At 28.8% G+C, this 27,173-nt stretch overlaps 1 long non-coding RNA gene across 2 annotated transcripts; it reads left to right on the top strand.

Annotated features, from left to right (window-relative positions):
* The first annotated feature begins 12,349 nt into the window (after positions 1-12,349).
* On the top strand, positions 12,350-18,631 carry LOC136084634 (uncharacterized). 2 transcript variants are annotated; one of them, XR_010640702.1, is made up of 3 exons: positions 12,350-12,618; positions 15,456-18,159; positions 18,437-18,631. It is a non-coding gene; the product is annotated as an uncharacterized LOC136084634 (long non-coding RNA). The 2 variants fall into 2 exon arrangements; XR_010640701.1 differs by lacking the exon at positions 12,350-12,618 and having other exon boundaries at positions 14,461-18,159.
* The last annotated feature ends 8,542 nt before the right edge of the window (positions 18,632-27,173 follow it).

Genomic DNA, 27,173 nt, shown 5'->3' with positions numbered 1-27,173 from the left:
TCTTGAAGACATCTTGAACTTTTATGTGAAAGCAAGGACATTTTTCAATGTTAAGGATAATTTACAGGCTAACAAAATTGAAATTCAACAACTTAAGTCCAAGTCACTGCGAACTTCACTAAAAAAGAAGAGGGCGCTAATTTACATCTCTACCCCCTATTTTTATTTTTGATTATGATAGAGAATTTTATCCTGATTAAGAATCGTATAAAAAAATAGACCTGAAAACCAAAGGAAAGATCTCTAATTTGATGTTGAAGTGTCAAAAAAAGTATACCAAAAACGCTAATATTCACTATCTTTTTTAATAACACTTTAAAATTTCACTATTTAATTACGCTGCCTGGTTTCTGTAGTTTGAAAGGAATTAAAATACTCATGAAAATTCCGAAAGTATTCATGAAAATTCTGATGCAAAAAATTTTCAAAAAACAAAGCGTTATTATAAAAAACTCTCTCTATAAGAAATGTTTCTGTATTTCTGTTCTAAAATTAAAATGGCGAATGCTAGACGACCGACTATCATTGAGTTTGATAGCTTTAATTTACCGGAAATTTGTCGCAGGTTTAAAAACAATAATAAAGAGTGCATATAGTGGTGCAGTTTACTTTTGTTTGGTTTACTTGCCATCAATATTGTCTGTCCTCGATGTAACATCCAGTGCAACGAACAAAATAGTCATAATGTCGATGAAAAGATTTGGATAAGCATGCAAAAACAATGCAAAAAGAAAATAAGTATTCGTGTTGGAAGTTTTTTTTCAGTCCAAATATATTTAATAGGTATTAAATATATTTGGACTGAAAAAAGTTGTGTCCTTTCAGTAGAAGACATTTAAAAGGATCTAGAAATTGGTAGCAAGAAAACAGTAATTGATTGGAATCAATTTTGTAGAGACATTGCCGTTACTTAATTCCTTTACAATCGTGTGCAATTAGGAGGGCCAGGTTCAATAGTGGAAATAGATGAATCACTTTTTTCAAGAAGGAAATACAACCGAGGTAGAATTGTAGAAGATCAATGGATTTTTGATGCGTACGATATAGCGACTAAAGAAAGGTTACTCAATCCTGTAGCGCACCGCGATGCAGCAACCTTATTACCCATCATTATACAATGGATTCGTCTCGGAACTGAAATATGAAGCGGTATATGCATACCGAGGTTTAGCAGCGTAAGGTTTTTAATATTTTACAGTAAACCATACTTTACATATTGTTGATCCTGCAACAAATGTTACAACAAACAGGGATGAGGCAATGTGGCAAAGAAGCAAATTCAAATTTAAAACTATGTTAAAGAACACTCTTATTTTCACTTTTGGAACCAAATTGTAAATGAATATCCCATTCGATTATTATTTTTGTATAGAGTAACATTTGTCTATCTAAAATCAGCGTCTTCTTTGGAAGAAAGAGGAGACAAATCTTCCGGAATGTTTTCAAGAAACAGTCAAACATCCTCAAATGATAATGTTCTTGAGCGTGACATCGGTAAAAGGGCCTGGATGATTATACTTTGTGGAAGGAATGATGAGACAAGAGCAATACAAAACCGTTCTAAAGACTTGTTTAATACCCCAAATGAATGCATGGTTTCCTAATGGGAATGCAATATTAACGCAAGATGGGGCTCCATGTCATACTGCCAAATCCGTAATGAAATGTTTGAAATAAAATAAAATTTCCAAGGACTATGGAATGAACTCAAAAGAGAGGTCATGCAAACAGCTTCAACCAATACGAGAGACTTTAAAGAAAAATTGATTCAAACATGGCACCACAGTGAACGAATCAGTCGCTTTTGCTCCGAATTTATTCAGTCAATGCTGCGTCGTATTTCAGCAGTCATAAAGCATAAAGGCGAACATACCAAGTATTAAGTGGTTATATCAGTCAATTTTATTTATCCACTTCTGACAATTCTTTCATGGTTTTCACTTATATAAGTCAATTTTTGCATTTTTATTTTAAATTTTTGTTTTTATTGTTGAATTGCAATAAAATTGTTATAAAATACTATAAAATGCATTAAATTCCTAATTCGATATCCAGTACTGTAAGTATAAACATACGTTTGGAGTTTGCTTCATGTCTGGAAGTTAGCTATCTCAAAGACCAAAAAATGCTAGATCCACCCCTGATATAGGTTGAAAGGGTTTTTCAGTAGTCTATATTTTATGAAAGCAACCAAAAAAGTTCAATGTTTGCTTTCAAAACAATCCTTAACAAGGGACCTTTTTTTACACAAATGTTTTGGGTTAAATATATATTTTAAACAACTATATAAAACTGTGGCTATTGTATGTTAAAATTTTTTGATCTCGTTAATAATTATGATTTGAATATTTAAAAAATATAATGATTAACTATTTTTAATGTTTAATAATTTTGAAATTTTAGCCTTAAATTGTCTAATACACTAGTGCCGACCCTGCTTATACTGTCAATCTATTCAAGCAAGAAAAGAAAAGAAATTTTATATAATTACAATCTAGTATAATGTTACCTAAAAGTATTAATCTTTTGTTGATCAAGCAATCAATATTGGGTCATAAAGTATCTCTTCATTTAGTCAATAATGTGTTTTATCAAATTTGTGGCTATGATAATAGCTGTTTAAATAGGTGTTATTATAGAGATGTTTTTATTCGCTTTCTGCATGGTGCTGGTTCTTCATTAATCTCAAAGTGAATATTTTCTTAGGAATTACCATCTTTTATAGGTCTGAAGACTTTTTGATTTCGAATGATATTATCATTATAGCTAAAACCACTGACAGATGGATTATCCTTGTGAGAACCGATTTGGCATTAATATCCATACTAATTTTCTTGTGGATCTTGACAAAATCTTTCTGTTAATACATAAGACATATCATAAGAAAGTAAAAATTTTATAAACTCAACAGCAAAATTAACAGTAATTTTAATTCCTTCATAGGTTTGTCATGATATAAACATTTTACTTCTATTGTTTAAAGTAAACTTACCTTGACAGTTATTGATGGAATTTAACCAATTTTCAAAACATGGCAAAAAAGCCAGTTAAAACGATAGCGATCAACAGAAGAAAATGGGACTGAGAATGGCTTTGACTTTTGAACTTATTCCATATGATTACTAATATTCATAATATCAAAAAGATTGTTAATCATTGAAACTAAGTTAGTTGTAGCAAAAGCATCTGAAGATTCATAGTTAAGAAGGACTTTACTAACAGTAGTGCTAAGAACTTGAGCTGCCAATTTGACGTTCATAATAGAATAAGATAATAACTTTATGTGTTCATATGATATTTTTGGAACACGTTTTATGCGTTTATATGATAATTTTCATGAAACCACATGTTTGGTCTTCTTTAAAAATATCTGCTATGTGACTCAATTTCTTGTTGTTTTAAGAAGATGTGGGTGGTAAGATATAAAGTAAATATACCTTTCAGGACAATCTAGATTAATAGTTTTATATATAACATCTGCATCCTTTTTATCGTTAAAATTAGATAATTGTGAATGCATTTAAAATTTTTTGGTTAGGAGCAGCACAATTAGTTGTTGCTATAACTTTTAACTTGCATTCCAGATTACATATACCAACAGCTTTCTAAAACTATAGAAAAAGTTTGGGCTGTATACACTTACATATACTTGAATATATGAACACTTAGCTTACTTCCATTAACTTTGTATTTTTCAAAATTTCTCTCGTATACATGTAAAGATTCACTTGCAATTTGTTTTCTTAAAGCGGAATCAATCAAACAATCTTTTGTGATAATCTCTATCAATTTTCTTCTCTATTGAACATTATAGTTTGTAACTCTAACCCTTAGGAAGACAGAATATAGCTATACCATGCGAATAACGAGACGTAGTACAACCATGTTTTGAACAATTTTCAGACTTTGTTTTTTTTACACTTTTATTAAAACTCTTTATAAAAAATTGTTTGTTTTGCACCTTAAAGTAGGCTGGGTACAAGAACCTAACATCAACGTAAAAACTATTGTTCTCAAGCCGTGTTTCCAGACTATTCATTCTTATGACTATGGTGTACTATGCATTTCATCACATTACTGTATTGAAGTTTTTATATGAATATTATGACAATTTACGTTATTCATTAAAATTTTGTTAAAAGGGTTCTATGAAAAAATTGCGAATAACCATCTTCATCTTTTTTGAGCCCCTGTCTGTTTTAATTATTTTTATATTTATATTATGAAGTGTAAAAGTTTTATTCTGTTAAAACATTTTTTTGATCGATTATTCCTTAATTTTATAATGATAGATTTTAAATTGAAATTTAACTTGATTGCAATATTATACTAAAATATTTTTTACATCGTTTTATTTAATTAGTAGGGTAAGGGGAGTTCGTCATGTTTTACTTTAACAAAATGAGTTTGCATATAAATAAGTAAACTTTTCTAGTTTAAAAACGTTTTTTTATTATTTAGGGTCTCTGCTTTGTTAATTTATTGAATCAACATAAATTCTAAAGTTGCTTTTGCGTAGAACTTGATTTTTTTATTATCTAGTCATGAGGGGCGAATTCGTCAGCACAACTAAACTAATTGAAAAATACGTCACTTGGGCGATAGACAAAACTCCTTACTAGTGGTAAAGACAACTTATCTAGGAGAAAAAAAATTTGATATAAAACATTATTTTTGAGGTAATAGTAGGATAACTTCCTTTATCTAGAACAGTAAACCCCTAAGTGATGTAGATAGAACTTCTGATAGCCTTTGGGTAGTTACAGATAGAATTACCTTCAGATATCAACAAGACAGAATTACTAAAAGTCAGTTTCCTGATTTATTAAACATCTAAAAGGACGTCATTTGTTAAACATTTTTTAGAAAATATCAAATAATGATTTTGGCATAAATGAGAATCCGTCTAACCGCATTAGCGCACAAAATAACACATTAAAGCTATAACAAAAATTATATCACTATTTTTACTTAAGAAATTACAAGATGTTTATATGTCCTTTGCACACAATTTACATATGTATCAACTCCAAAACATCCTTTACATGCCCACTGACTGCAACTTTAACATTTAAGCCAATCTTTATTTGCTTCTCCCCAAACATCTACACGAACACAACAAAAGTCTTTATCAGTTTTATTTTTTAGAATAAAACCGCTATGAACTTGGGTGATCAGAATCAGCTAAAAAATAAGTCTTCCTTGTTTGTTTTTTTGACTTAATTATCTTTTTTTTTTTGACTTCTGACCACATTTTTCATTGGAGCTTTTTTAACAGGAAGCTCTTTTATAAACTTAACATTATTTGGTAATGTAGTAAGAGCAATATGGCGTTTTGAGTGAGTAGGTTTACTTTTTTTCCGGAGAAGGCACAATTAAAACAGATAAATTTGTGTCTCCCAGATGAATTGCTCTTTTATTAATTATCTCTCTTTTTTTTTGTATTCAAAATCTTTCACTGTATTTCTTAGGGAATGCAAACCGCAATGGTAAAGCCCATTAACAATCAATCCTCATTTTATAAGTATGTTGGGCCATATTTTGTTAAAAATAATGTGAAAGTTGCAATATTTTGTCAAAAATAATGTGAAAGTTTCAACGAGGCATAGAATTATTACCATTTTCAGCTAAGCAATTAGACAAGCCCTAAGACCACATATGTTTAACCACTCTATTAAAATGTGTGTCAAGTAGTTAAAGGCGATATGTACTGTATGGTGGAAAGCATATTATTTCAATATCCATCTCTATTGCTAATTCATTTGCTTAAAATATTAATCATCCAAAAATAACCATACTTTTTTCCCATCCATTTTTGTAAGAAACTCATTAAAATGATGTAAAAAGTCAATAAAAATCTCTTGATCAATATACCCGCTTTTACTGCAATGTACTTTTGTATCCAAAGGAAATTTAGATGCATCTGGAATCTTTGTTCCTTTAAGTATGAAAAATGACGGTTAACTGTCACCTGCTGCATTGACTGTGGCCAGGTATGTTGTTAGTGTACCACGTTCACCAATATTTACCTTTTGTACTTCACAAGAGCCCTTTACACAAAACCATTTGGTACAGATGAAAGACCGCTTTTATCACTATTATAAATCAAATTTATATACTTATTATTTACTACATATACATTTTAGACTATACGTTATAATAGGCTTGTTAAATGTTTCACATCAGAGTCGCGTTTATAATCAAAACTTTAAAAAGTTTTAATAGCTAACTGTAAACTGATATATTCTGAAAAGCATATCTCTTATAGATAAAATCTGAAGCTTTGAAGTACAATTTGAGAACAACTTTCAAACGGCGCTCCATACTATAAAAACTTGTGGTGCAGTGGTTAGATTTCTGGCTCAGAACCCAGAGGTCCGAGGTTTGACGCCGGCTCTAACCCAATAGCGACATTGGTAAGGAAGGAGGCGTGAACTTCTAGTTGAATGCTCTCCCGCGTTGCTCCGTGATAAGACCGCAAAGACTTCTGGGAGCACCTAAATAACCTAAAAAAATATTTTTTTTTTCAACTTCGATGTTTACTCGCAATATTTTAAGCATAATCAAAGGAAAATATATAAAACCTTTGTTTTATAATATTCTACAAATATCTGTAGAAAAAGTTTCAAAAAAAACTTAGTAAATAGATTTTTTAGTTTATGCATTATTGTGTAAAAGCTGAGTCGCATAAATAACGAATTCGCTCCGTGACGAATTCATTACCCCGCCTTACCCTACTCATTTTTATTTTTCCAAAAAAAATTATTTCCAAATAATAGATAAGTTACAACTTTCTATTAAAGTTTCCGTAGTTAGGATTTATCCGAAGTTAACCATTTCTACGGTATTTTGATTTAAAATATTTTTGATTCAATAATTAAACATTTTGATATATTTTGCATAAAAACTTTAATTAAAGTAATTAAAAATAAATTATATATATATATATATATATATATATATATATATATATATATATATATATATATATATATATATATATATATTATTTACAGCATTTGGTGTCTTTTTCAAATGCGCCTATACAAAATAATTCATGCGGGTAAATTTGGACTGGGAAAGTTGTAAAAATTTTCAGACAACCATTTTTAACTTTTCCTAGAGTTGTGGCAAGGGGCCGAATCCTGCTGCCATATATACGGCCTATCATTGACTATCTTTGTTATCCAGGGATCGACAACAATTCTTTAGCAACTTCACGTAGCCATCTAAATCCAGACCCTCTCTGGAAAATGCGTAGGCATTACATTGCCCTAGAGAACACACATCCGAAAACCATAACAGTTTGGGGAAATTTAGTCTGTATTACACAGAGGAATGTCCTTTGGGCAGTATGGAAGTCATCTGTTATTCTGTGTGTTGTGTTTTTAATCCCGTCAAAATTTTTCTTATTTAAAAAGAACCAGATTGTTTATGGTTTAGCAGGAAGCTTCACTTTTTTCAGAAGTTTCTTTGGTTTTATCAAACAATTTTCATTGGCTTTTTTTGTAAACAGCAGACCTTTGCAGCGCTTGGAAAAGTAGCAGCGAAAGTCTTTGTTGAGTGCAAGCTTCATAGTGGAGGATGAAACACTCATTTTATGCAACAAATTCCGAACTCCAATGCCAGGGTTCTTCAACACCTTTTCCTGCAGATTTTTAAGGAGTTTTACTGTATGAACCTAATCAGATTGCCTGTTATAGATCTCTCTTCTTGCTACAACCTTGTAGTCACCATTGCAAGTCTCTAGTTTACGTCTGATTGTTTTTACTGTGTTCAGGGAGCATTGGACAGCAATCACACTATCCTTATTTTTATAGCTGGCACAAATCATCACAATATAAGTTATTCTCTTCCATAATTCAGGTGGGTTCCAGTCATCCATCCTCTCTGACATCTTGTATATGAATATATATATATATATATATATATATATATATATATATATATATATATATATATATATATATATATATATATATATATATATATATATATAAATGCATATAAATGCATATAAGGATTATATGCATTTATATGCATTGAGATATGCATGAGACTAAATACCTGGGGGTTTTCATTGACGAGAACATCACATGGAAACATCATACTAACTATGTCTATATCAGAATTTTATATAAGGCGCTTAATTATTTAGATAAAAAAAACTTTAATTATTAAATTTTTATTAATAATTATAAAGTAAATAAACTTTATTACTCTTTTACTCATAGTTATATAAGTTATTGCCTGGGGTAGCACTGATCAAAGCAAGTTACAATGTCTCTATTCCCGTCAGAAACATGCGATCCGTTTAATTAGTTCTGCGGATCGGTTCGCACATTCCTCAGTATTTTTTAATCAAATGAAAATCCTCGATATATATAAATTAAACGAATATAAGAAAATTTATCTTTTGTTTATATGTGGAAGTATGATTTACCTCCTTTAATTTTTAAAGACCTTTTTATTTTGAAACCATTAAGCAAGTTTAACATGAGGAATAATAATTATTTAAATGAACCATTCTGTCGAACAAAATTCAATCAATTTTGTATCACTTATCGTGCAGCTCATCTCTGGAACAAAATTATTTAGCCTATCTTTGACTTAACCCTAACTTATCCTGTTTTTAAAAATAAATTAAAAGATCTCATTCTCTCTATTGAAAATATCTCAGAATATTTTTAATTTATCTTGTGATGAATAATTTTTGTTGTCATGTATGTTCAAATTTTGTTTTATTCTTGTTTACAATTTATTTTCATTTATTTAGGTACAATTTACTGTTTTTTATATATTATTTTTTATGTACTCTTATTGTAAAAAGGCGTTTTATAATATTTTACGTACTCTCTTTTGTAAAAGGCTTCGGACGATAAGATCATTGTGATCTTCTTTTAGAAGCCTTGTTTCTATTTGAAAAATATGTAATTTATATATATCACGGCAAATGTAAAAAAAAAAAAAAAATGTGTGCAAGTCTTTAACAACCCTGGATGATTTTTTTGGTTAGGGCTTTCCATTAAGTATGTACGCTCATCGGGGTTGGGCGTACGAAAGCTTATGGAGGATGGGGGGTTCAATATGAAAGTACTTACGTACTAATTGAAAAAAAAAATTTCTTGATTATGTTTTTTTTTCTAATTTATTGCAATTAACAAATCCTTGGTGAAAAATAAATATTTTTGAATAAATAACAACTTTTTTTTTTCAAAAATGAAACTATATCGTCTCATTGTTGTCCATAATTCGCCAGATAACCAATAGAAAAGTGAATTTTTTGACTAAAAATCCTGTTTGCCAACATAAAAGGATATGTATAGGGTAGGAGAGAATATAATGTTCCTCTATGCACACACATGCCACCCCTTATACACTGGCATTCTTCCCTATCATATCCTATAACGATTTTCCTAAATACATCATAATTCTCTATTCGATTTACTTAAAGTTTAAGAAAAGTTGTAATTTGTTGCTGTTTTAGATATCATTAATTAAATAATGTACACAAAGCCGCAATACTTTATTTCTAAAATTAATTTAAACTTAAATATTTTCAAAATTAATTTAAAAATAGAAATACGAACTCCTAATACTAGAAGATATTGTACGCTTCTAACAGACAATGAACTACTTGCTTTTAAAGAAAAGCCGCTGAACAAAATCTTGTCTGGTAAATATGATAAAATAATAATTACATATAAATAATAAAATAGCCATAATAAAATAATAATTTTAAATTTATCTTTTAAGTTATTTTTTAATAATAACTTAAACTCCTAGTTATTATTATAAAAATAACTCAACAAGTATAGTATAAGATCACTTATAGTATAACGTTTAGACGTGTTAAACACGTCTTGTGTTTAACACGTAAATAGTTTATTTATAAAAATAATTTATAAAAACAACAAACGTAAATAAAATAATTAAAAATAACAATTTATAAAAAAAATAAACGTAATTTATAAAAACAAATAGTTTATTTTAAAATAATTTATAAAAACAAATAGTTTACATGACTAGGGTAAAAAGAAGGCAAGCTTAGTCTTATCACTGAGCCACTTGGGCACGGGAACTGGTAGTTCTCACACTTCAACAACGCTGACCAAGCACCCAAAATTAAAGCCAAACAAATGAAATTAAGAAACATAGAAACAATGGCTGGATCAGTCCATTGAAATTTTTTGTTGTTCTGCACAACATTTACATTCAGTAAATGGTCGTAACAGTCTTAATATAAAACTTTGGAAGTTGAAACGGACCGTGCTCAAAGTTCTACAAAATCCAATGATAACTTTCCAATAAGAAAAGATAAGCATTTAGCTGGGTTACAGTTTTAAAATAAAGATAACTTTGATAATCAAAAAATCCATCTTATAGTTGGTGCTGGTGATATTGCAAGAATAAAGTTGAAAAGCTTCAAGACTAAAAAAGATGGAGAAGGTATTGCCGAAGAAACCATATTTGGCTAAATAATTATAAAAAAAGGTCGTAGTTCGGAATGCTTCTATTCCACCAAGTAAACGACTGATAAAAAGGACTATATAGTTTGTATGTAGTTGGTCTGGACAATAAAAACAAAAGAAATCAAAGTGAAGTGTACGACCAATTTAAATGACAACTACAAGGACACTTAGCCTGTTTTTATTACACAGGGTTACTATGAAAAGAGGAGTGTCCTTAAAAATCTTATTTAGATAGAAGTATCGCAAGATTGCATTACTAAGAAACTGGAAAAGAAGCCAAATAATCTTATTTAAAAAAAACTCAAGGAAGAATAAGCGTGAAAATGGTAAACGAACGAGTACTTAAGGTCATTTCGAGAAAAACACCAACACAGAGGCTCTAATAAAATATAAAAAGACATAACAATGGTAGAGATTTCTGTTCATCAAAAAGAAGAAATAAATTGAGACGAAAATAAAATTGGTACTTTTATAAAAATTATACGTAAAGATAATAGTATAACCCGTGGTGCCAAATTAAGAACGAGAATTAACAAAATAGTAAAACGACCGATTGAAAATCAATTGCCGAGGTTCTTAAGAAAGCTTAAAAGGTTCAAGAAACGTCAAAAATCCATAAAAAAAATCCCGAATGAAAAATAATAGCCCTTGATAAGGGTATTGATAAAATTTTGATGAAAATTTTGTTGGTATTCTTTCTACAAATTCGGGAGTGTGTCAGTGACGGATCCAGGAATTTCAGGTTGGGGGGGGGGGAGGAAAATTTTGAAAATTTTTTATATTTTGTAACACGCTTGCGTCTCCAAAAAAAAAAAGGTCCTCAATTTCTACGATTTCTTAGGACTCAGATTCTGGTGGAGGATGGGTACATCCCCCCTGAATTCGTCATTTGAGTGAGTCATAAATATTTACTATTTAACTAAGCAATTATGTAAGATAGTATAGAAAGGAGAATGACGTCTATTACTTTTATTTTGGAATCGCGTTAATAATTAGTAAAGTATTTTTAGTTGCAATTGCCAACTGGTCGAAACTTTATGTAAGTTTTTGTAAAAATATCTTTGTTTATAATAAATATGTATTTTTTATTAGAGTTGATCTGTCTTAGTCAGTTGACCTTAACAAAAAGAAATTTAAGAAAGTTTTGAACGCGAAATGTCCTAACAGAGCAATTAAAATTCTTGCATTGTAACTTTTTCATGTTGTAAAAAAATGGATGACGTTAAAAAACATTTAAAAAGCTGTCTGTTTCAAAGTTATCTGTCAGGCTACTCAGCAGCCAAAGCCGCCTTAGTTATATGCGGTCGCATAGATTAGAGTTCGTAGTCTGAGACGATAGTAACCCATTTATTATAACTCTCTTGTTACTTACGGTTTAGATTGACTCAGATCCGACAGATTAATGGAGTTGAACTTGGAGCTTTTAAGCAACTTAATGTAAGCAATCCGAAGTTATTTACACACTACTTAGTATGCAAAGTTTGATGCTTTTATGGTACAATAGAATACCATTCGTACAAAATGGAAAAAACCTCAAACTTTGGCATTTGAAAACCACACAAACTAAATACTATTCAGCTAGGTTAGTAAGCAGACATCTGCACAAATATTTTGTTTTTGTACCGCACGTTAACTGGCTTGAATATGTCATTATCGGAGATAAGAAGTGAGTAATCTACGTAAAAAACACCTGGAAATAACAGTTACTTGCGCCAGAACAACCTTCAAATTTAACTCCAAAAGTTACATCCTAAAAGATTATTAATTTTGATTTTTCATGACGTGCTACCCAGTGAAAAATAAAACCGCGTCCCACATGGGTTCCGCGTGGGTTCCGTGTGGGATTGATGGGATTTACGTGGGACGGATTTTCCCATGTGGTATCCGTATGGAAATTTGTCACCTTAAACCCATGTGGGTAATCCCACATGGGTTACATGTGGGAACCATATAGTATTTACACACATGGGAAATCCCACGTGGGTTTCATGTGGGATTTGCATGGAAATTAATTTGAAAGCTGGAAACTAAAAAACAAACTTTTTAAAAAAAACTAAATAAAAATTTTTAAATCGACATTGCATTGCGTTACGTTTATATTGTGTGAAAATATTTTATATTAATATAGAGAATGGCAAGCAAGTATGTAAGTACCACGAATAATGTTTGTCTTTCTTTACAGAAATAAGATTAAGATTTGTGCAAATAGACGTATTATTAGGATGATATAATAGTTATTTGAATATAGATCTTGAGTATATTATCTGCAAACAATTAACTGATGAAAGTTCAAATGTTGTCAAAAACCAAGCATGCATGCATAGGACACTACAGTGTCCCACAAAGAAATGCAGGTTTGAAAGTCAAAGAATTCCCAATTTTCTTTGTTAAAAAAGAAAAAAATAGGGTGGTGGTGGTGGGGGAGATAAGTTTCTGTAACTTTTTTTATGCTCCAAAACTTTTAACTTTAGATATAATAAGGTCCTTATGACTTAAGGGACTTACAAACTACATTGAGGAACAAAAACAGTATATAAACAGAAACTTTTCAATTTTTAATCTGGAGTACCACAGTGTTATTGGGAATGAAGCCTCTGGGTCCAGTTTTCAAAGTAATATAATTTAAAGTAATGTTTAAATAAAGTAGTATACTTTAAAATGCATATACTATATGATATAGTTATACATATAACTCCTGATATAGTTATACATATAACTCCTGATATAGTTATACATATAATTCCTGATATAGTTATACATATAACTCCTGATAGCTAACTATATGTATAACTATTTATACATATAATTTGTTATAGAAACTTATTTTTTAAGGTTATGCTTGAACAAATTAGTACCAATTAATTCAAATTTAAGATTTAGTAAAAGTTCAAGTTAAAGTTCTTATTTATTCATTGTTTTTGTTAATTTTATATTTATTTGTTCAAATTTGTTAATTAGTACTATTTCTTACTACAGTAAGAATGTTTATCATTGTTGAATGTGATTTTATTTGTTAATTTTATTTTCAACATATTTTGACAACACCCTTTACATTTTAAATGATGACAGCTTTACTTTTCTATTGATGTTAAATTTATTACGTTTCAATAACTCAGATTGTATCATAACTGAATTAATGTAAGCTTTGTAGGGGTTTGTTGTATATTAAATGGTGTTTTAAATAAAGTGAAAATAATATATATATATATATATATATATATATATATATATATATATATATATATATATATATATATATATATATATATATATTTACAACATTAAAACAATAAAATTGATACAAAATTTCACTTTAAAAGGAATACCATTAACATTATGATGATAATAGCATTAGGAAACTAGTATTTATGTATTAATATTATACTATAAATAAATAGTTTTTTAATTCATTTTATAAAATAGAGACTGACAACTGATAATTAATGGAAATAAATACAAATTATAAAAATCGTGTAAACTTCATTTATTATTTCTAAATACTATATTAATGTTAGTCTACAAAGTTAAAATCAATTTAGAGCATTGTTATTAGTTCTTTTGCGATTCGCACTTCCACTTCTATAAAATAGGTTCCAAATTTATAAAATAGGTGGTCAAAGCTTGCTCAATAGGTAGGTTCTCAGCATAACAATGCTTTTTTCTTACACTTTCTAAAGAGAAATATAGCAAATTGATTGCTTATTTTACCTAAATCATAGGATCATCTATGCATAATGATGTCAGATGATGACCCGGTTTATTGAACACCTTCACCCTTTATCAAACTCAGTCAATTTTTTGCCATCTCCCATTGAAAATGATGTCAGTTTTTGTTATATATTATGATATATTATATATATATATATATATATATATATATATATATATATATATATATATATATATATATATATATATATATATATATATATATATATATATATATATATATATATATAATTTTTACTTTATGTACAACACCATTTGATATACAACAAATTCTTACAAAGCTTACAATAATTCAGTAAAATTCAATCTGAGTTATTGAAACGTAATAAATTTAACATCAATAGAAAAGTAAAGCTGTCATCATTTAAAATGTAAAGGGTGTTGTCAAAATATGTTGAAAGTAAAATTAAGTTACTAATAAAATCACGTCCAACAATGATAAATATTCTTACTGTAGTAAGAATTAGTACTAGTTAACAAATTTGAACAAATAAATATAAAATAGTGAAAAAACAATGAACAAATAAGAACTTGAACTAAATCTTGAATTTGAATTAATTGGTACTAATTTGTTCAAGCATAACCTTAAAAAATAAGTTTATATAATAAATTTTATGTATAACTAGTTATGCATATAGTTAACTATCAGGAGTTATATGTATAACTGCATGCATTTTAAAGCATTTTATTTAATTTATATATTACTTTAGATCATATTACTTTGAATACTGGACCCAGCGACTTTATTCCCAATTACACTGGGTAATCCAGATTAAAAATTGAAAAGTTTCTGTAAATATCCTGTTTTTGTTCATAAAACTTAAGTCCCTTAAGTTTTATGAACCTTATTATATATAAAGTTTAAAGTTTTGGAGCCTAAAAAAAATTACGGAAACCTCCCTATCTCCCCCCTATTTTAATTTTTTTTTTTAATAAAGAAAATTTGACTTTCAAACCAGCATTTTTTGTAGGACACTGCAGTGTCCTATGCATGCATGCTTGGTTTTTGACAACATTTGAACTTGCATCAGTCAATTGTTTGCAGATAATATACTCAAGAACTATATTCAAATATCATATGGACATGTTAGAGAATGTTCATATGATATTTAAACATCACAAATTTAATAATATTGTTGTGATATGTTATATAAATAATACCATAATAGATTATGATATGAAAATAAGATAGGGTATAAAGGCAATGATCAAAGAATAAATTTACTTATAGAAATTTAGATGTTTGTTTATTAGTTTCAGAATATTATATTATGTGTGACCGCAGCCTTCTATAATAACAGGCCTTGACATCGCGCAACAAATTTGTTAAACTGAAGGCCAATTCCTAATACTGTGTTTACATTTTCATCTTTTCACATTAGACGAAAGTTTGTGTTCGCGCTTTTTTAATAAATCTTTAAAATTTTATTGGTTTATAAATTAGATAGAGCAACTTCAAGACGATAACGTTGTAAGTTTCAAGGCGTTAACATTGTAAGGTAATAATATTGTCAAACTAACGATTAGTTTTTTTTAATGCCTTTGAAATGCTGTGTATCTCTTTGCAAGTCGAACTATCTCAACTACAACAAAAATATCAATTTATACAATTACAACTACAATATCAATTACAACTACAACGAAGTTTATATGATTGTTTGTGTATTGACTACAAGTTGCCAAGTATAAGAACTTTAACACGATTGACTTCAAAAATAAGCTCAATGGAGGACCTAAGTTTCATAAATAGTATTTTTATGAATTTAAATCCATTAAAAAGAATTTCCATACTACTAATTGATGAGGTCTATGTCAAAGCTTTATTACTTTACCAAAGAGGTGCTTTGTTTGGTCAAGCAGTAAACTACCCTGAAAAGTTAGCGAAAACAATTTTATCATTTATGATTAAATGTCTTTTTGGAGGTCCAGAATTTATATGTAGAGCTCAACCTGTTGCAAATCTTTCCTCTGAATTTTAGTTTGCTCAATGTCAACAACTTGTCTATACAATAAATAATATTGAAAATAGTAAGACACTGGTAATAATTACTGATGGTAACCGTGTAAATCAAAGATTTTTTGCAATGTTTAAAACAGTTGATAGTAAACCATGGTTAACAACATCAGGTATATATTTATTGTATGATTATGTGCATCTACTAAAATCTATACGAAACAATTGGTTGACAAAAAACACTGGGAACTTCAATTTTTGAACAATAAAGAACTTGCTTTGGCTAAGTGGAGTGATTTAGAAACTATATATAAAACTGAGTGCAATAGTCTTTTTAAACTCTCTAAACCTACAGCTAAATCAGTTTATCCAAAACCAATAGAGAGACTATCTGTAAAGTTTTGTTTGTCTGTTTTTTGCAAAGAAACAGTAGCTGCATTAAGAACGCATCCAGAGATTGAAAATAAAGCATTTGAAGGTACTGCTGTATTTATTGAAAAAATATTTTTTTTTCGAATGTTGTTAGAAATCCACTCAGTTGGTGATCAACAGATACAACTGCTACGAGATATTGCTGAACTGTCAAATTTTATGAAACCTACAGGTAAGCGTGTAAAACAGCTTACGCTAGATACTAGCAATGCAATAGCGCATTCATGTTATGGCTTTATTGATCTTGTAGAAACTTTGTTGAGTAATGGACCAAAGTATGTCTTATTAGGTTGGTTTTCAACAGATCCACTTGAAAAAGCTTTTTCTAAGCTTTGACAGGCGAACTGGAGGTACTTACTTTAAACTGGAGGTACTTACTTTACTTACGCTAAATCTGTAATTGAAAAAATTAATATTCAACTTACTAAACTGATATTACAACTTGACATTCCTGTTGATGGTATCGATGGTCATACTTGTGACATATGTTTTAGAGATATTTCTACTGATGAAAAAGAACTTCTGGATAATATACATGATCTTGAAAGCTCAGTTAATAAATCTACATTAGTGGCTATAGTTTACATAGCTGGCTATGTGCAAAAAAGCGAAATAAAAATTTATGATGATTCTACCAATTATTATTATAAATATGGAAGTTATCTGTATAGCCTAAACAGAGGCGGACTTGAAATTTTAGTTCATTGCTGCTAAATATTAATTTAAAATCACAAAAAAACAATGCAGAGTATATTCTAATGTTCTGCTAAAGAATTACTCACTAATTACCATTCCCAAAATACTAAAGCTATCATAATTTATGTGAAAATTAGTTTTGTAATTAATTATGCTATTTACTTGTTATGTTTTTTATTTTCTCATTAGCCTATATGTCTTTCAATATGTTTGGATTTGTAAATATTTACCCTGTTGAGATATATTGAGAAAAGTTGATTCAAGCAAAAAAACTTTTTTTGCTTGAATCAACTTTTGTTGGTGTTTTTTATTGTTGGTGATTTTTATTGTTACCATTTTTAGCAAAAAAAATTAAAAATACAGTTATCTTTTTAATATATAGATATATACTTTGTTATGGTTCTGCTTGTTATTGATACTATTTAATATTACATAAATATTCTTAATTAAATTTGAAATACGAAAAATATGATTATCTTTTAACAACTTTGTGGTTTTCTTTTTATATTTCCGTCTTTACTAGAGATTATTATTAGAAAACATAGACTGCCATTACACCCTACCTAATATAAAATATATCAATATAAGTACAAGTGAAAGTTCAATCGGCCTTCAGTTTTTACAGCATTTTGCGCGATTTCAAGGCCTGTTATTATAGAAGGCCGTGTGTGTGACGAAAAAGTAAAGATACTTTTGCATCCAGTGGCTATTGCACCCAACGTCTACATCATTGAATAAGTAGGTTTTTACAGTTTTGTTTTTGTTTTTTTGTTTAACTACTTATCCTAATTGATCACTTTTTTTCAGGATTCTCCTCATGGGTTCAAGCTCATTACGCATAATTTGTGTTCAATTACCCATAATACGTTAGTCATTGTAAGTAATAAATTAGGAAATAATTATTTGTGAAATATTGTAGTCATTAATGACTTCAACCTGGCTAATAATTAAAATTGCTTGACTAATAAGATTCCTTATTAAAATTTCTCTCTCTCTCTCTCTCTCTCTCTCTCTCTCTCTCTCTCTATATATATATATATATATATATATATATATATATATATATATATATATATATATATATATATATATATATATATATATATATATATATATATATTTATATATATTTGTATTTATATTTTTTTTTTAGAAAATGTTTGAAGAAAGTTAGAAGATACTAAAAACCTTTGTAAAAAAATTGGTATTATGCAAGCCGAAGCGATTTAATTAATTCAATCGACAAAAAACGGCGTGTAAATCGCAAAAGAAAAAATAATATTTTTAATATTCATTTTGGATGTATTGATTAATAGCATTTATTTTAAAATAAATTCATTTTGCAACACGTTTTTTAATTTTATAAAATTTCGTCATAATAGTTTATGGTAAATCCCACATAGGTTATAGGTGAAAAACATCACATGTAAAAGATCAAAAATGCTACTCATTTTGAATACCAAATGGGATAAAGTAGCAAATACCAGATTATGTTAAGCCTCTCTGAAAGCTTCGATGATTAATTTTAAATTACTTAATTTAAGTAATTTTTAAATTAAAAGAATTTTAAAAATTATCATAGAAGCAATCGGACTTTCATTTGTCTAGTATTGACTACTTTTATACCATTCGGATTAAAATATGTGGCATTCAAGATCTATAACATGTAGTATTTTCCACCTATATCCCATGTAGGATTTACCACATAAAACCCATGTGGAATTTACCATATGAAACCCACATGGGACAAAATAATAATCCCCATATGGGTTACATATGGTAAAAACCCACGCGTATCCCACATGGGATTTACCATATGGAATCCATGTGGGATTTACCATATGAAACCCACATGGGACAAAATAATAATCCCCACATGGGTTACATATGGAAAAAATCCATGCGTATCCCATGTGCGCTTTTTCACTGGGTAAGCATTATAAATTGCTTTCGGAACTGTTCTCTTTGAAAAATAAAACTACAGCATTACTTACTTTGGTTAACTCGAGAAGTATCAGTAGGAACTAAAATAAAAAACAAATAATAATTGAAGCCAGCCCAGGAAATTCTGCATCATCTAAGCGCTTCCAGACTATTGTTTGTTTTAATCATGAAACAACAGCTTGCGCAGTGAAAAATTCGACGACAAGGAGGCACTTCGACCAAACCTTTATCTTCTTTGATTCATAGCCTAAAGAACTCTACGCTAACTGCACTTATCTTTTATCCAAGCATTGGCAAAACGTCATAAACAATGGGGAGGAATATGTTGTTTGAGATAAGTTATGGAGCTAAAAATAAATAATTAGCTTTTTTTTTGTTGTTGAAAAAATGGTCATTACTTTTTATTTATTCTAATAAATAAAATAGCAAATACCCAAAAAACTTCGGCAATATAATTTATAAATTTCGGCAATATAATTTAAAAACTTCGGCAATATAATTTAAAAACTTTGGCAATATAAGGAAACTTTTTGCTAATAATATTTTAATGGAACAATACTTAGACCAATCTTTGTTAATAATAATTAGCACAGATCGGTCCCGTAAAAATACGGATCTTTATACGTCTATTCCAAATCGAACTTTTCTATGCTTTTTCCTTATATATCCTAGCTTTCCGGATCCGTAAAATACGTGTCTTTACCAAACCTATCATTTCTATACATATCTATTCCACGCAGATTATTTATATACCCACTCCTTATTTACTTCAATATTTTTTAGTAAAATAATTTATTCTGAAAAAAATATTCAAGAGCAAAAAACTTAACATGTGCACCTTTTCCACATACGTAGAGCTTTTAAGAGACTTATAATTAGGTTTGTTTTTCTGCTAATTGCATTTTATTGATAGCTCAGTGCTTAAGTACGCTTTCATCAGTTTTGTTTTGGGGGGGTTTAAAACCTCTATTCAGTGAAATAAATTTTGAAATTTTTTCAATCTTGCTTATAAATTTATAGCAAAAAATAATAATATAGCAACAAAGATTTCTAAAACTTAAAATAAATTTTTCTCGTTTTATAGATATATTATACGCATTTATCTCTATATAATGCCTGCAAACTCAACATATACTAAAAACGTTTACACTTACAAACGTTTGTATGTGTAAACGTTTTTAGTATATGTTGAGATATCTAGATATAAGAAGATCACTTAGACATAGCCATAAAGAAAAATTCGTTCTTATAATTAAAATTAAAAACTAAAGAATATTAGCCTCTGCTATTAAACGCTAATCTAAAAGTTAGGCCAAAAAAATTTAGCGCATTGATGTCGGTTTGTGGCAAAACAAAACTTTATATGTCAAGTTTCCTTTTGCATTTATCTTACATTTTTTGATTAATTTCAATTATGTTGCATACAAATGCATAAAAATATATAAAATTGGTACAGATATATCATTTCACGGATAAGAGATTGTATTTATTACAATAGTAATAAATAAATAGTTTTTGTCTTTATTAGAATATATCCCATAAAAAATATATTCCATATATCTTTAATAGAAGGAATTTTGTCACAAAAAAGTCTAAAATTTTTTTACTTTTTATTCATACATAGCTATCTCATGTATGCCAATATAGCATGGGGCAGTACCCATAAATTAGAACCACTTTACTTACGTCAAAAATACGCTTCAAGTCTAGTATACAACAAAAACAAATTTACTCATGCTCAACCCTTACTGAAACAAATGAACGCACTAAACATATTTCAAATAAATATTTTTTTAAATATACTTTTCATGTTTAAATATAAACTAAGTCTGATTCCAGAACATTTTACATCACACTTTTTTAAAAACAATATAAATAAATACAATACAAGAGCAACAGGCAACTTTAAGATACCGTTTGAAACAACAAGACTCTCAAAATTCTCAATTACATATCGTGGTCCCTATTTATTTAACAAATTAGATTCCAGAAACGAATCACTATTAAACTTAAACAACAAACACTCTCTGAAAATAAAGCTAAATAGTACAATAATCAAATTAAACAACTATAAGGAATTTTTTTAAATTTGAATAAATAAATAAACGTAACTTAACTTTTAATACAAATCGATAAAAAAAAAATAATAATGTTAATAACAAGGTATATATGTAACAGATATATATATACCACGTATGGAACTGGTTTTTTATGTGTATTACACGTCTCTGAAAAAGGTACTCGATGACAAGACTGACTTAGGTCTTCTGCGAACTTCATATAACTACAAACAAACAATTCTTTTTATCAATCTTACACAAATTTTGTTTTTATCATATTTATACACTAAAATTATTTTGAAATGTGGTAAATAAACTTAAAGTGAAACATCTAAACACTCCTCCGAAAAATCAGCAGATCAATTTTTATTTATTGTATTTTAATTGGAAGAATATAGAGATATATTTCTTGGATATTTTTACGTACACGTTATTATATTGTTGTAGTTGGTATTTATTTTAATCATGTCTCGAAGTTGTATGCAACTATATTTTTATTTACTTCGTATATTTCGAACTATATTTATGATATTTATATTTGTATATCTTTACTGCCAATCTACGATTGGGTACTTGTAAATACTTTGTAGTTAAAAAAATAAACATGTATAAAATTAAAAAAAGAGAGACTAGAAAAACTAAACTTTTAAAAAATTTAGTTTTTCTATTGTGACTACTACGATTTTGTGACTATTACGAATTGTGACTACTACGATTTACGAAAAAGCCTCGTCTATCATTTTTAATGGTCTAAGAAGCAGATATTTCAAAAATTATGACCATATAAAAATTACAACCCCCTCAAATTGAGGGGGGTTTGAACTTTATATGGTCATAATTTTTGAACGCTGAGTGATAATACTATGAAACTTAAAAATTATCGATGAATATAAGTTTAGTTGAGAATAATACAAAAAATATTTCATCAACTTGTTGCTCTCACGTCTGGGGCAGCTGTAGCAAAAATTTTGGGGCTTTTTTGTTCCCAGCCTCCAATCACCGCAATTTTTTGCAAACCCTCATTATTTGATATAAGTATAGAAATAAAAATGTTTGGAGTTAGCTCAATGTCTGGATGTTAGCTATCTCAAAGATTAAAAAATGCTGGATCCGCCACTGATAAGTATCTCAATCATGACTCATACGGAACAAATTTTTTCTTCTTTAGCTTTTTAAAAATCTTTTCGTTTGTTAAAGTGTATAATATCGTTACATATGGTTGTTTATAACCTCTATAAAACTTTATATTTTAAAATAATCAATAAAAAATAATAAATAAAATAGTCACCAGTGGTAGGACTCGAACTACAGTTAATTAGTTCAGAAGCTCGGCGCGCTATCTACCACTCGGCCACGCCAGCACGCTGGTATGCGAAAATCTTTAAAACTATATAACAATTTTTTTAACGGAAATAAATGCTGTAGATCAAAGATAAGTAGAGCTTGACGCAATGTAATTTTCAAGTGAAAGTCAAACTGTAAAACTTGATCTATCCCAGTAAACACACAAACGTCTACTAAACGTCAAAACAACGTTTCAACAAAACGTTCAGATTTGGTCAATTATCCGTTTAGAATGAAATCCAGATTAACGTCGATAAAACGTCTATATTTAAACGTATTTTAGACGTCTATTATAGGATTATTATACGTTTATAAAACGTATAGATTTTGTTTAATTTACGTTTAAATCTAGCCTAATTAACGTATATAAAGCGTTTAGATTTAGTCTAAGTGAATGTATATTAAACTTGTCTATTAGTTTCTTTGATTTAGTTAACGTAAACTTAATTTATTTAAGTTTTAAAGCTAATATAATTTAAAATTACGTTATAATTTTTTAACTTTATATAAGTAGTAAGAGATATATAGGTCGTGAAATTTATAGGAAATAGTTATAAAAGTAATGAAATTTATAAATAAGGTATAGTTATAAAAGACTTTGTCTTATTTTTTATATTTTTTATAACTTTTATACTATGTTTATAAACTTTTATACTATACTACGTATACTATACTTTTATTTTATAAAACTATTTATAAAGTTATAAACTTATATAAAACATTTTCATATAGTGGGGATTTAGAGAAAAAATGTTTGTGCACAATACTTGTTTATGTTTTTGGCAGTGGAAATATTATATTAAAAAATTTCTATCAAGTATTTTTTAAATTTAATCTCATTAGCAGAAAATAAAAGTTTACATTAAGATTAAGTCAAAGATTACTTATAAAATTAATAAACTCATAAACAAATATTTTGGATCACTGGTTTATGCATTATCAAAAATCTTCCTAGAATACCGTCTACCACTTGTTTATCATGCACCTGTTCGTTCAACATCATCTTCTACATTCTTATCCTGATCGTCTGATTTCGTAACCTGATTTGTAACCGCAAAAAACTAGGGTAAAGTAGTTAGCTTTTTAAATGTACACTCATAAATCAAAATTGGAAATACACAGAACAACTTTACATATAGAGGATTTTCTGAATGGAAGTTTCCGAAATATCCTGTATCATCCATGTTTATTTTTGACATTGAAAATTTCGTAGTGTCGCGCCATATTATATGCAGTGGCGTTTACCAGCTCTGTTCTACCAATTTTCTTTAGCAAATGTAACTAAATTGAGCTAAAATGCATCAAAAATAAAAAAATAAAAATTTTATTTATTAAACCTCTTGATTAATGCAAAGATGAATACAATGTTACACAATCATACTAGCGTTTACAAAATAAATTAAAACTGTTTATAAAACTTTCAAAAAAAGTTCTTGCAGCAGGACTTTGATAACGAGAGACCAGCAACTCATTTTTTTTTAACTGTGTCAATGTTGCAATCAATAATTTCTAAAACATTTGAGTCCATTAATTTGTTGGCATTTAGGAAAGTAGATTGTCGCGATAAGAGATTTTTAACTTCCATGAATATGGTGCTCCCAACACTCGTTTATTATTGATTAAACAGTCGTTTTGCTTTCTGTTGTTGTAAGGAAGTGAATCTTGAAAACGCATCTAAATTAATTATTTAGCCAATAAAAAGTAATTTTTTAATAATTTTTTTTATTTCGTTTTAATTATGCCTATTTAAACCGCGTGATTTAAGCTGTTGTGTGAGTCTTCTGACCAATGGCTATATTACTATATTATGATATAATAAACGTTTAGAATAACAACTTATAGTCTTATTTAGTCATTATTGCAAACGTTTGATTAACGTTTAATAAACGTCTAAATTAAAAGATTTAAAGCGTAGATTTTAAATCTATAAATGTTTACATTTAATTAAGGTCAATTAAAGGTTTACAATATTGACTAATGTAAGTCGATATTCTAAACGTTAGATCGACGTTTAGTAAATGTATAATATAAAAAAGTTTGAAATATACATTTTAAATCAAGCGTCGATTTTTAGTCAGTAATAGGTCGCTAAACGTTTTATCTATTTTTCGAACGATTTAGACTAAATATTGACCAATCTGTGTTTACAGGGATGTTTCAGTATTTTTTAAAACTACTTGGTTTGAAATTTATGTACGTTAGATATTTTTATACATTTTCGCTCACGTTTTCTTACAACAAAATGTACTGCGATGCTTTTTTCATCAAGAAGTTTTAAACTTAACATAAAACTATCTTAGTTAAAATAGACTGAAAATTTATAAATACATATAATTAGCTGGGACATCACCGTGTCCACGTTAAATTTTCCTGTAAAAGTATTGTGTGGCTTTCTTTCTTTTTTAGTGTGGTTGTGAATGATAAAAGCATTATAATCAAACGTGGGCCGCACCAACGCAATCCCATAAAAAGGAGTGGTATATATATGGCTAACAAATGCTTCCCACACAAGAGTCACGTGAAACTCACGCACAAATGAATTGTGTGGCGTTTGCTCTTATTTAGTTTGGTTTTAGTGATATAAACTTTATAGCCACATATGGGCCGCACGAACGCCATCCCAAATAGGAGAGTCGTAAATATATGGTTAATATGCAATTGCCATATATGGCCCACATTAAAATTTCTTGTCGGGATCATATCTAACCTGATCAGTAGTTTAACTTATATTTTATTCCTTGGGTTTTTGCAACAACTACAGACAATAGTTTAAATTATATATGTGCCTTCAATCAATTTGTTTAGTCGAGGAGATAAAGTAGAGAGAAGAGGGTTCTGAGCTGACCAACTTGACGTCTTTTACTGTTGGAGTAAGTTTGAAAAAGCTGCAATAATGATATCTTTAAAAACACCGTCATTGTACAGCTTACACAATGAACGATTGTAAAGGTTCACAGAAAATGCCAAGTTGGAACTCGAATCTCAGGCTTTTTTTTTTAAAACCATAAGCTAATGGGGATGGAATACCCAATATAGGATGGCTGTGATGTTAAATGACATCGAAGCAACCCTGAATAGGAAGTTTGAAATACCAGGAGTCACCTATCAATTAAAGTACATAATTTTTTATATCTTTTTTTTTGCTGCGTATAAATATAACAATATAAGTTTTATAACCATGCTTTTATTAGAACAGCAACTAAAATCTTTTGTTAACTGTTTAACATTAAAATTAAGATAAATTTATGGAACCTTATCTAGATTTGTCTGTATTTTATGATAGTATGATAAATCATATCAATACTTTTAAAGATAAAACTCATATCAATAATACAGCAAAAAGTATTACTTGGCAAATCAAAAACTTTATTATTTCTCCAAATAACTTTTGAAAAAAGAAATAAAATTAAATCTCTATTCAATTATTGCGTAATAATTCATTGTTCCCAAATATTTTTAGGACTCACTTTTACGTCTGTCTAAAGACAACACCATCAGACCTGCCAACATACTTTTTTTTTTTTCCCAGTCGGCTTGTAAAAAAGGTACTTTAACCAAATATAAAAATAATGTATGAATAATAGATACAAAAAGGATAAAATGCTTTATAATAAGCTGCAAGTTGTCAGTTACCTCGTCCAATAGACAGCACAATAATAGAAGTAAAACAATTCATGATTAGGGACGTAATCAACACAAAAAAATTTTGTGCCAAACTTCAACAAGAATCACTAAGTGGATGCTGACGACATTTATGTAAGTTACAATTTTAACATAAAAAATTAGCAACTTTAAGTACATTTAAATTCAATAAAATATCAAAATGTCAAAAGCTTAACATTAGACAGGGAGGATAGTAACTTTTTCTTTCACTTTTTTAAAAAATAAGTTAAATTAAAAGTTATTTTTGGTAGCAGACTAGCACTACTAACTTCAAATTTTTAAAAAGTAGCGTAATTTTTAAGTAATGATGATTTTTTAAATTGCTAGTCGGCAAAAAACATATATGCAACATTCCCTTGTGAGACCTTTGGGACGGCCCTGCATATATGGCAAACAATTTAATATAAACACTGATATCAAATAATATACATAATAATTTTAGTAGAAATTTGACGTAAAAAAAAGAAACTAAATAACTTAAATATTTGGTCATGATCTCAAAATATATAGGATGAAAATGATAATGATGATGCTTGATGTCGGGCGGCTGAATAAGTGCAAATTTCATAAGTGCGAACTGGCATAAGTGCGCTGAAAGAAACTGCATACATTGGCATAAGTGCGAACTGTCATAAGTACGAACTGTCATAACTGCAAACTGGCATTAATGCGAATCGACAAAAGTGCGAAATGCCAATTTGCACTTTTATTAGGCGCACTTATGCCAATTCGCAGCTTTTTGCAACTACTTCGCACTTATGCAAGTTCACATTTGCGCCAGTTTGCACTCGCACTTATGCCAGTTCGCACTTATTCACTTCCCTGATCACCCAAGAAAATGTTTACCCATGTGAGCGGGAATAAAATGTTCGTTCAAGC

Source organism: Hydra vulgaris, chromosome 09 (assembly GCF_038396675.1).
Source record: "Hydra vulgaris chromosome 09, alternate assembly HydraT2T_AEP".
Taxonomy (NCBI): domain Eukaryota; kingdom Metazoa; phylum Cnidaria; class Hydrozoa; order Anthoathecata; family Hydridae; genus Hydra; species Hydra vulgaris.
The sequence above is the reverse complement of the archived record's forward strand: the minus strand, read 5'-3'. Positions and strand labels throughout refer to the sequence as shown.